Genomic DNA, 13044 nt, shown 5'->3' on the forward strand with positions numbered 1-13044 from the left:
TTACACTAAATATATCTCCCGACCAAAACATATGGTTTATAATTTACTGAACAGCAACACCTTGACAGAATTTGATAATTTGCCATTATACGGCAGTGTGTACTCTTGAAATCAAACTATAGGCAGTGCTATCATTCATTATGACTTGGATACCCTCTGTTTGGTCTCAGCTGACACTAAACAGCAGAAAGATTTTGTTTACACTGTGATAAATACCTCCAAGCATTTATGCACACAAGCAATCCATGTAAGAGCTTCCTCCACAGGTAGTGTAAGATCAGTTAATGCATTGTCACGCCTATCAAACCTATCACATTTTTTAAATGACACTTCATAAAGAAGAAATGCATTATACCAGTTCATTAGAGACTGTAAACCAGGAAAAACAGATCCCCAAAGGCATAATCTGAGCAAGGTCAGAGATGTAATGACCTTTAGGCCAGGAAGACTGATTTTAGCTGAGAACAAATGGACGAGGAGGAGATAAGTTTATGCTAACTTTTCAAGATACATGGAATATAGATATTCACAGTCATGTTTATGATATGAAGTCTGAGCATTGAGCAGGCATTTGGTATTGCTAGGACTTTTATGCCTATAACTGCACTCCTGCATTACATTGGGAAATATAGTGGATATTCTGTAAACAGTAGGCACCCCATAACACTGTGCAAACTCTCCCTAATTTGTCAAATTGTGGGTGATTTCCAAAGCAGCAAGCAAAGGTCCTATCACAAGGGTTGCAATCCTCATAACATCATAGGCTGATAGGTTCATGGGTGTTGACTAGGTTAACAACCACAAAGGTTCTTTTAAGCCTAGTCATGCATCCCAAATTTCTGACAAGTTCTGGTACCCTTGAAAAGTGTAAGCAGGGGCCTGAGAGATGAACCATTTACAGGTTGCCTGTGTTCATCAGAGACCTAGGTGCCAAACCAGGGATGAATTTCTTGTTCCCCATCCAGTTGTTCAAGTTACCCTTGAATTGGGTTAGGGAGGAAATCTGCTTCACATAGATGGGGAGCCTGTTCCAAAGACGGGGTAGTTTCTGGGATACATACCTGTCTCTCCAGGTAGTCTTTAGAACGGGTAATTCTAGTGCTGTTTGTTTTGTGGATATGCAGGAGGTCCATCAGAGTGGGGTCTAACAATGCCCTGTATGCCAGGCATAGATTTCCTCTCAACAGCCTGTAGGAGGCAGACTATAGGGATAGGGCCTTGAGGCGGTCTGCGTAGGACATGTTACTTACATCATGTATTCTTTTAGAGAGGAACCTCTGTGGATGTTCCAATTGTTGAGTATGCCTGATTAGGTACATACCAAAGGAGGCATTGTACTCAATGATAGGTTTGATGAATACTGAATACAGTGGAACAATGACTTCCTTGGACCTAGAAACCATATGTTTGTTTATAAGTTGCACAACATAGAATGATTTCCTCACTACTGTAGACACATGATGGTCAAAGGATAGATTACTGTGTATGTGTCCCTAAGTCCCTGACTACTGGGTCAACCCTAAGGGGTGTGTTGTCAATATCATAGTTACCAGGGGTGGATGACTTCCCGAAGGATATTATGCATTTATTGGAATTTAGTTTTAGTCCATGGCTCTCACACCAGTTGTTTGTCTTTGCCAGCTTTTCCTGGAGAACATTAGAGTTGGTGTGGGATTCAGTGACAGCTCCTAATTTGCAATCATCTGCAAATATAGTCAGCCAGAGACCATTGACATTGGCCTTGACTTCAGAGGAGTAAATGCCAAAAAGTAACAGTCCAAGGACCGATCCCTGAAGGAATCTGCTTTTGACTCGGCTCTTTGTAGAGGTGGACTGTCCAATTTTAACTTTCTGGGTCCTGTCTATGAGCCAATTGGCTATCCACTGGATGACATACAGGTTTGTACCTAACCTCATGAGTTTGTCAACAATGCCCATGTAGGGTATTGTGTCAAATGCCTTGCCAGGTCAAGGTAGGCAGCGTAAACCATTTTATCCCCTCGTTTTGGTGACCTTCTCAAAGAAGTCCACCAGGTTGAGTAGGTATCACCTGCCTTTGACAAAACCAAATTGGGTTGGGTCCAGTGTCTGGTGGTTTACTATATCATTACTGATAATTTCCATAATATTTTTTTCCATGGCTTTACATATAAGACTAGTGAGACTTATGTGTCTGTAGTTTCCAGGGTCTGTAGATGGCCCACCTTTGTGCAGAGGGAAGACTGTTGCTGTTTTCCATTCTTGAGGCACAAAGCCTGTTTGGAGGCCACTGTTAAATAGCAATTCGAGAGGGCCTGATAGGTCATGTTTCATGCTATTTAGAAGGCATCCTGGGATATTGTCTGGGCCCATTGATGCAGTGTTATTGGCCTTAGAGAGAGGATTAGGGACCTGTTCTTTAGTGATAGCAGTGGGAGTTATATTTGATGGTACTTCTTGAGGGAAGGTTGAGGGGGGAGAGAGGGGTAAAGTCGGAGCTGTATTTGTTGGCCAATAGGTTAGCTATATGTTCTGGCTCAGTATAGCTAACTGCATTTACAATGAGCTCTGCACACAATTGTGCATTGCCTTTGAGGTTGTGGACATAGCTAAAGAATGTCTTGCAGTTGTCCTTGGCCTGGGAGACCCAGTTTACTTCAAATTTTGCTTTGGTAAACTTTATGTCTCCTATGACTTGTTTGTTTAGTTTGATGGGTGTGCTTTTATCCTGCTGGGTGCTGCACCTCCTAATTTTTGCAATGATTTTCTTCCTTCTGCTATGCAGCCTATTGATTTTATGATTCCACCAGGGTGGCTTGTTTTTTTGAGTTAGTTAGTTAGTTAGTTAGAAGTCAATTTTTAAGAGAAGGGAGAAACAGGAGTGATGTCAAGTAGGAATAATTCTAATAAATAATAAAGTCTGATTTTTATATATTAGCCATTGATATATTCCTTGTAAAAAAAACTTAATGCTAACTAAATTTCTCAAACATATTGTTACTGCATTCTCAGAATACTGTACTGTTGCCTTGTATATATTCATACTGTATATTTTTCTCTGTTTTTGTATAGTTAAGTATCTTACAACTTGAATTGTTAGGTTTTTCTTATTTTTTTGTTAGTTTCCTGGAGCTTTTCTCCTTGGGTCTCCACTGAAAAAGGGCTCTCTGGGCCCAGTTGGACTAACCCAATCCTAATATGAGCACCTACATAGCTGTATGGACTCAGCAATAGCTGACAGGACCAAATCATCTTCCTCAAGGAAGAGTAAACCTGTCTGGTGGACAGCAGCAATAAACAAACTCTATAATAGAAGGAAAGAATTGCTGCCCAGGGCCAGGAAGGAGCAGGTGCCAAGTTGAAAGCAATATCTCCTTTGCCTGAACAAGCAAATAAGGTCAGTGGTGAAATACTCTAAGGCTAATTTCGAGTCCAAATTGGCCACATCCACCAAGGACAATCACAAAGGGTTCATCACATATGTCTGCAATCTCAAAGGCAACACCCAAATCTTCTCTGAACTGGTGGTCAATAACACTACATACACAAACGCCATATGTATAGTCAACTTGCTGGCAGACAGGATCAGTGAAAACTTCACCCCCCCCGTCTCCCCCATCAGTAAACCAGGACATCCCAAGCACCTGCCCCCCTCCCCTCATCACCAGGGAGCAGGTCCTTAATGCCCTCTTAAAGGCAAAAAGTACAGTCTCCATGGGACCTGATAACATCCCTGGCTGTATCCTACATGAACTCAGCCATGAGCTCTCAGCTCCATTAGACACCCTATTCAACCAAAGCCTGAGCACTGTCTAGGACAGCCACTGTCATCCCTCTACACAAAGGTGGAGCGTCCACTGACCCAGGCAGTTATAGGCCCATCAGCCTAACTAGCCTGATCTGCAAGGCCATGGAACGCATTATCATGGACCTTATAAACAAGGACATTGGCAACCTCCAAACGCTTGACCACACACAGTTTGGTTTTGTCAAAGGGCTATCATGCCTGTTAAACTTGGTTGACTTCTTTGAAACAGTCACCAAAGCCATGGACGAGGGGAAGACAGTGCACACCCCCTACCTTGACCTAGATAAAACCTTTGGCAGTATTCCTCAGTGGGGCATAATAGAAAAACTCTCCCAGCTAGGGATCAATCCATATGTTACCAGATGGGTAGCTAACTGGATCACTTATAGAATCCACTCAGTCAAAGTAGAGGAAGCCACCTCTAGTAGTAGAACCGTAGTGAGTGGTATACCCCAAGGATCCGTCTTGGGGCCTCTACTGTTTGGGATATACTTTTCTGAGGTGCAAGCCAAAACCAGTGGTCTGTGGCTGACCAAGTATGCAGATGATTGCAAGCCGGGTGCTGTCTTAAATTCCCCTAGTGATGTGAACATCCTCCAAGAGGGCCTTACCCAAACTAATGAGTGGTGCCAGAAGCATGGCCTCAAACTGAATGCCAAGAAATGCATCATTATACCCTTTGGGGAAAATGTCATCCCCACTAATTAGCACATTAATAATAACGCACTAAGCATGCAATCATTCATGAGAGACTTGGGCACCCAGGTTGATAGCAACCTGACTTTTGACCACCATGTTGTCTCCATTGTACTGAAGGCTTTCTACATGGCCCAACTCATAAATAAGAGTATTTCATCCAGGAACAAGGAGGTCATAACATTCCTGTACTCCTCCCTTATCTGACCCATTATCGGGTACAATGCCCCCTTCGGCATGTACCTTGCCAAGCACATGCAGCAGTTGGAGAGATCACAGAGGCTCCTGACCAGGAAAATCTGGGGTCTCAAACACCTATACTATACAGATAGGCTAAAATCCCTGTCCCTCTACTCAGTCTCATGCAGACTGCTCAGAGATGACCTGTGTCTGGCATACAAGGCCATTTCAGACCCAGCCTTGATGGAGTTGCTGCATATCTGTAAGACAAACTCCACTCGCGCAACCCACATGCAAGACCTTAACCTGGTCTGTAACATTAATAGAACTTGTTGGCGGGATAGATTTGTGTCCCAAAGACTCCCCAGTCTGTTGAATAGACTCCCTCTCCATGTCACTCTTTAAGAGGAGCCTGGATGACTGGATGGGAAACAGAAAATATACCCCTGGGATCCCACCTGTGTCCCTGCTGGACAGGGGAAACAGGTGCTGACTTTGAGGGAATATGGGCCAAATTCTTGGCTAGGCTTATAAGGGCTTTTGGGCCAATAGCCTAGTATCATCCTATGAACCAATGAACCTGGTTAACAAATGTAAAAATAAAATAAATAATTGGAGAGATGGTGGTAGTGGTAAGAGGACATTATGGATTAGCTTATAAGAAGAAATGTGATGAAAATATGGATGGAAGAACCACAAACTATCTAAGTGTGATACATTTCCCCAATAAATGTTAGGGTTATGCTGAAGCTGAACATCAGAAGTGCTGCAATTACATTTTTACTATATTTTGAGAGCATGAAACAATATCTTGGTCCAATTATTATGTAATTATGTTGTAGTTTAAGATAGTGGCCTTGGAATGTCTGAGCTGCTAAAGACCTATTACCTTTCAATTAAAAATTATAAGATTGAGCTGGGAATATTTGTGCTGATACCAAAAACCTTATAAAGGTCATAGTACATGAGCAACGAAATATCGATAAATATGATGTATAGCAAAGGCAGGCAGCCAGGGACCAGAGCATCAGAATCAGGGTAAATGCCAACAGACATATCTCTGCTTGCAGAATGACTGACAAACCAGTCATTCTGAAGTAGATGTGTCAGTTATGGTTCTTTGGGAAAATTTCTGCGCATTTATGAAAAGAAGGACAATTGAAATAAAACTCAATTCTTTGACATGACTTTAACCAGACTAAAACATTTCCCACTAGAACAACTGATTGAGGACACATAACACATATAATAAATTGCGATAAAATGTGTCATATGCTGAAAATGTATGATCTGATGATGATTTTGGGATGGTTAATAGTACTTGAAAAATTGGAGAAATGTTATGTGGTGTGGGTAACTGTTTTCTTCTACAGAGTGGTTAATATAATACTACAGTTCTGATTTTAATACTAGTATTGTCATAGTATAAAAGGGCTATGTGTTCACTACGGCTATGCTTTGAAGTTGCCAGCTAGGATTAACTAAATGTGCTACATGCATACTGATTCCAGGGAAGCTACTCAACTTCTTTCTTTTTTTTCTTCTTTTTTTGTCCTTGTTAACTGGAGCACAGCTCTGAGTAGAGTGCTAAGTGCTCGAAACCTATTTAAGTGTTTTATGTTGGAATGGTTAGGCTGTCTTGACCACTGTTGTCCACATTCACATTTAAATGTAGCATATTAGTGTGACAGTCCCTGCTGCTTGTATAAAACAACACTATGACTTTTACTATTTTTTCACTTTTTGGCCTATTACTAATTTTTAACCAAAACCTTTATCTGACATGCATTTCATATTAAGACAGACTAATAAATTATGTCATTTTGTTTTCTGTCTGGCTGTAATAAATTATCCAGCACATCACTAGTTATTGTGATCTGTTTTACCATTAAGTGTCAAGCTAGATGATCTGAAGTAAAACTAAGTATATTTTCTTCTGTACTAAATGAACATTAGTTGTTATGCATCATTTAGGAGGGATCTTCACTTTTATGGTAGGCTATGAACCTTACCTCATAAGTTAAGAGGCCAACACACACATAACAGGAACACACATCCACATGCGTACCATCCCAACATGCGCACGTGCGAGCACACACACACACACACGCACGCACGCGCGCACACACACACACACACAATGCAGGCATGCACATGGCATACATTCTGACAGACAAAGCTCTTATATTTCTCTCACTGATCTGTCTAAATATCTAATCAGCTTACTAAGCTTTATGTCTCATACTTGCATTTTTTTTAAATGTCTCTTCTAGACACTTGGAAAAATGATGTACTGTGTTCTCTTCTAGGCACAAGTTGGTATTAAAGCACTGTATATGACATCAGCAACTTGTAAGCTTTTAATAAAGAGTGCATGCTAGTATAAAAGCTCATGTTGATGTACTGTAAAACCTGTTAGTCCAATAAAAGGTATCACATCACTTTTGTGTTCCTGTGTTTCCTGTCAGTGCACCAGCATGGCATTTTTCCTTTTTTCCTGCCTCTGATCAGCTGAATATAATTTGAAAAACAGGTTACTCTGTCTAGTCACAACATATTAGTTACTGTGCTAGAAAGGCACCATTGATTCCTTATCCACAACTATAAAGCCCTTATAAAGGATTGTTTTCTCACTGAAAAGCCTGCAGTAACTTTGATATTGCCTAATTTTGCTACTAAGATGGGAAGCGTTAGACTGTATTAATCTTACAGAGAGTCACTTGCCTTCTCATTTTAACCATTCTCCCAGTGAACTTCATACATATAAATTACAAACAGAAATTGAAATCAGGCAAGATAAAATGATACCAGATTACTGTATATACCCTCATAAGTGGTGTTACTACTGGGCAAAGGCAGGAGTTAGGGAAGTCATTCTCAGCAAAAGTAAAGATGATGAGCCTGCCCTCCCTCAATTTAGATTATAAGAATTTGAACCTACTTTATCTGGCAGTGGGGAAAATTGTCAGAGCAGGTGCCATCAAGCTTAACCCTGCCTCTTTGTGCACAAACTCCACAAAGTTGGTCCTGATAGATGTTAATAGTTTTAACAACAAATGGCCTTTACTTGAAACATTACTTTTTCAAAAAGAACCAGACATTCTGAGAATGACAGGATTCTATTTCAAAGAAAATGTGTATGTGTGTGTCCTCATGCATCAATCAGAACTACCGATTCACTTATAACAGGCCTGGTTAAAAATGGGATGGTGGACTCCACTGATAAGTAAAAATAAAACAAAACTAAAATTGATAAGTTAATAATCAAGAAGTAGATTAAGGATGAAGCTTCACCAAACTTTGTACTGACACAGCTAATAATAGGTAGGTACGTTACATTTCTTATTCCAATTTTGATATATCAGGACTGTGCTAAAAATAAGTTTATCTTACTGGCCCACTGCAACATTAATTGGCCAAGGGCAGATAAATACTTAATGTGCTACCTTTAGGTTTTGGAGTTCAATCATAGGCAGTACAGTGGCTCAGTGTTAAGATTATTATTTATTTATTTATTTTTATTTTACATTTGTTGACCGGGATAGTCCGACTGGATTCATGTCCATTTTCAGCAGAGGCCCATGGAGAAAAGTTCCAAGGTAAGCAGATACAATAAAAACAATGAAAACATATAAATATGGTATAGACAAAGAATACATAAGCAAACATAAATAGACAAGTTCAACAGGTTAGAGTTACTCCCTGGTGACAGTCAGGGGTAAGTTCAACAGTAATCTGATTAATAGATTTATCCAGGTATTATCTCATTGGGGCAGGGTTTGGGGTACAATCTTGATCTATGTTTGCTGTTGAGTAGAGTTTACATCCTCTTCACATGTGTACATGGAAATTCTGTGAGTATTCCAGTGTATCTTCACTTCCAAAAACATGCTGATTGGGGGCGGAGCCTGAATGGCTAACTGAAAGCAGAAGTATTTTAGAGCTCTGTATAACTAGTTAAATAAGACAGGAAAAAATATTCTTTTTTTTCTTCAAAGTTTAAAATCTTATAGATAAAGGTCTAATTTACATAATTAGAAACTTTGGTGAAGTTTTACAAATAATTTCCTGTCAAAAAGCTTGGAGATATATTCACTTGTTAAAATGAGCAACTCAAAGAATTCTCACCAGGATGCTGCCTTAAAGAAGGAACTACAACAGATGGCATCTACCCTGCAGGAGTTGTCTTTGAAGATGGATGATTTTAAAGAGAACCTGGAAAATCTTAAAACAAGCAGGCTGACACCCTCAAGGAAATGCTACAACAACACCAGACAAGGATAACAGGAATAGAGGTTTCCCAAAATGACTTAGAAAGCAGACTTAAGGAAGAGGAAACACAGAAAGAACTGCTTTTTAAACAAAACACTTGGTTGGTTAATAAAGTAGATGACTTGGAAAATAGGGAGAGGAGAAATAACATCAGGATTTTCAGATTACCTGAAAACACAGAAGGTGAGGATATTATTTCCTTTTTATCAAGCTGGATCACTGAATTTTTAAATTTAAAAGAAGGACTTTCCTTTGGCATTGAAAGGGCACACAGAGCTCTTGGGAAACCTGCCACTAACTCAAACTCTCCTCCTAGGTCAATAATTATCAAATTTCTTTTGTACTTGGACAAGGAACTGATTTTAAGATCTGCTTGGAGGAGGGCACCTCTAAAATATAAACAGAGCCTGATAAGATTTGATAACGACTATTCATTTAGAATAATGGAACAAAGGAAAAAAGTGTGGCCAATGATAAAGTTTCTGAAACAAAATAACATCAAGGCACAACTTGCATATCCAGCTAAGATAATAATACTGTATGCCAACAAGATGAGGACTTTTATTGACTTAGAGGAAGCCTCTTCATTTATTAAAATTAATAATGTGATGACTTTACCAGAATTAAATGGATTGGATGTCATCTTCTCTCAAGAGAACAAAAGAAACAAATGTCTGGACAGATGTCAAAAATACTGATACTGTTACAGCCAAATCTCTCAAAGCATCTACTATGATATGAATTGTTTTAACATTACTTTAAAGGACCAATTTTACTGCTTGGAATTTTAAAACAATGGTAACTAACTACTGGAATCTTTATCTATATGTTTTGAAAATAGATGACACATGAGAGTTTTCACATTGCCTCAGGTATGTAAAACAGGGTACTTTTCTTTCACAGAAGGCGGGTTATATAGCACATAAAATATTTATACTGTAAATCAACGTATATAGTATATATGTATTTTCTCTTAATTTTCTGTTTTCTTTCTCTCTTCTCATTATTTATTTTAACTGCATCTTGTCTCCCTTTCTAAATTCTTTCCTATTTACTATACTAATATAATCTGTATATATTTAATAACTCACTATCTATACATAGATAAATAATAGTCTAAAATAATCTAGTTTTAAGGTAGACTAATTGGAATAGTGAACTTAATTAACTATTACAATATTCATTAGATTAATGATAGTCACTGTTATGCTTATTGGGATTGGGGACATGTTCGTGATTAACTCTGAAAAGTTCCATTCATGTACATATGTCCTTTGAATTATTTCCTTTTCGTATTAACAAATACATAAAAAAAAAAGGAAAAAATGTACTGTTGGTTAAGAGAAGTGAAGCTTTCTTCACATTCTATTTGTGTTGCCATAGCAACAGTAAACAATTGCTGCAGTTTCTAAGGACACTGTGAATTTGCGAAGTGCATTTAGCCTCACAGATAGCAAATAATAAGAAAAAGTAATGTGTAGTTATTAAAATGAAAAACAACCTAAACAAGGTAAAATAAATACATAATAGGACTATTTGTATATATTTTAAGATCTATCTTCATAGGATTAAATTTTCCTGGAAACACAACTGAAGTGTTCCCAAACTACATGTGCACTGAAATGTAGCTGCTTGATTAAAAAGTATTACTCGGCTTGGCTTGGGAGTGCCTTCTGTGTGGAGTCTGCATGTCCTCCCCACGGTTGGGTAGTGTTCGAAAGACATGCGTGCGTAAATGGGCATGCCTTCGTTGAAGGTTGGGCGTTGAGCTGGCACCTCGGCATTTCATAAAAATCTACTACCAATCATTAGTGGACCGGAGTTCCGCTGTGGTGACCCCTTACCGGGAAAAGCCGAAAGACAAACAACTCATTTTAACATGCTAATTCCACAAGCTGCCTACACTGTAAAAGTTACATTTTATATGTTACTTGAAACTGACAGTCTCTAGAGCAGATGAAAAGATTCATATTACTTTTTGCAACATATTATTTTTGCAGTTACCTCACACTCTGTACAAACTCACTTGGCAATTGATAGCTATTCATTTAAAATATCAGTTTAAATATTAAATGTGCCCTTGAAATGCTATTGACATTTTGACAAAATATAATGTGAACTGTAAAATGAATGACTTGAAAGAAGTGAAGTTGTGCATAGATTTCAAAGACAGTTCTTGACACTACAGTAAAAGTAAAAATGTATATTCACAAGGAAGTATTAAAATGTTTTAATCTTCCAGTTAAAATAGCTTACTGTCAACATTTTGCGATATCAGAAAGTTTGAAGAGCTAGGAAATTACTATTCTTTGTCTTTATAATTATTAGACAGATGTTAGACTCTGCTTAGTTTAATGAATTGTGACATGTTTTTGAGGAAAAGTGGACTCAGTTACTCACATTGGACTACACATTCCTGGAAACTCAACTGAAATGTTCCCAAATTACTTGTGAATTTAAATAAAATTGCCTGATTAATAAGCATAATTTATTTTAACAACCTGAATCTATAAGATATCTGCTCTATATATTCTACATTATATATGTCACTTGCATATGACAGTCTCTAGAGCACACGAAAAAATACATATTATTTTTGCAACATGCTATATTTGCACTAACCATACATTCTAAACTAACTCAATTGGCAACTGACAAGTTATTTATTTGAAACATCAGTCTAAATATTAATTGTGCCCTTGAAATATTGTTGCCGTTTTGACAAAACAAAACCTCAACTGAAAAAGGAATGATTTGAAGAAGTGAAGTATTGTACAGATTTCAAAGGCAGCTATTGACACTACAATATAAGTAGAAATGTATACATGCAAGGAAAATTGAAATGCTTTATACTTTTAGTTAAAATAGCTTATTGTTAACTTTTTGCTTTATCAGAAAATTTAAAGAGCTAGGAAATTATTTCTAATTTGTCTTTATAATGTTTACTAAAGTGATGTTAGTCACTGACTTATTTAATGGATTGCAAGTCATGTACAAGATGGACTACTGATTGTTATTTCTGTTTACCTATGTTTGCTGAATTTCTTTTATTAATACTGATTTAAAACAAGGGAAAGAAAAGGAAGGCAAATCTCTGATTTTGGTCAAGGAATGAGAGGATTAAGAGTATTCTAACTGCCCCGAGAACTCTCTAAGATGCTCTAAATACTATTTGATTAATACTTACCTAAGGTAAGTCTTGATTACTATATAAAAACCACAGAAAAAGAGACGCTGACAGCTGCAAAAATCCAACAAGGCCTTTACTAGTGCAAAAACACAAGCACTTTCACAAAATGAGCTTCCTCAGGTGTACATCAAGCACTAATGAGACACACCTATATATACACAGTACAAATCACATGATGCAAAACAATCAACTTCCTGCTTAAAATTTTTTTAACATGTATATAAGAAATACGTATAAAAATATATACATATAAATAAAACCTAAACAGTAAACATAATTATAGATATAAACATCATTTAATATACATTAAATACTAAAATAAACAAATAAACACTTTAAAATCATCTTCTTAGTGGCCTCATTTTCAACCTAGGTTTTAGGGGAATGCATTCATTAAGACCATACCCTTCTGTACTTCTCGACCTGGTAATCCAGATAGCTTCTAGATTCTCAGTCCTATTATACATATCACCCTGTCTAATACTCTCATGCAGCAACCCAATCACTCTAAAACCAAAGACATGAGATACATCTGTACTAGATACATGTTTAGAAAGTGCATTAGTAGTACTGAGTTTCCTGATGTTATAAACATGCTCCCTAATCCGATCCCTAAGATGCCTGTCCGTCTTACCAACATAAAATTTGGCACAGGCCCTACAGCTAGCAAGGTAAACAACATGTTTACTATCACAGGTGCCAGAAACTTTAAAAATGTAATTTCTACCGTGGTCAGGGTGAGTAAATGATGACCCACTATCTATATAGCTACACCAATTGCAATTCCCACACTGTTGAGTGCCAGTGCAAACACTCTGTAACCTATCCTCCTTTGGATAGCAAAGTCTCCTTTTAATAGATCTGTCATTTCTAAAACGGATCCTAGGAGTATCATCAATTATACCTGATACTTCACTGT

The 13044-nt window shown here is 37.8% G+C and overlaps 1 protein-coding gene across 1 annotated transcript in view; it reads left to right on the forward strand.

Moving 5' to 3' along the window:
• SV2A (synaptic vesicle glycoprotein 2A) overlaps positions 1-13044 on the forward strand; it is a 1331300-nt gene that overhangs the window by 207568 nt on the left and 1110688 nt on the right. The gene's annotated exons all lie outside the window — the stretch shown is intronic.

Source organism: Protopterus annectens, chromosome 8.part0 (genome assembly GCF_019279795.1).
Source record: "Protopterus annectens isolate FY-2018-M chromosome 8.part0, PAN1.0, whole genome shotgun sequence".
Lineage (NCBI taxonomy): Eukaryota > Metazoa > Chordata > Ceratodontiformes > Protopteridae > Protopterus > Protopterus annectens.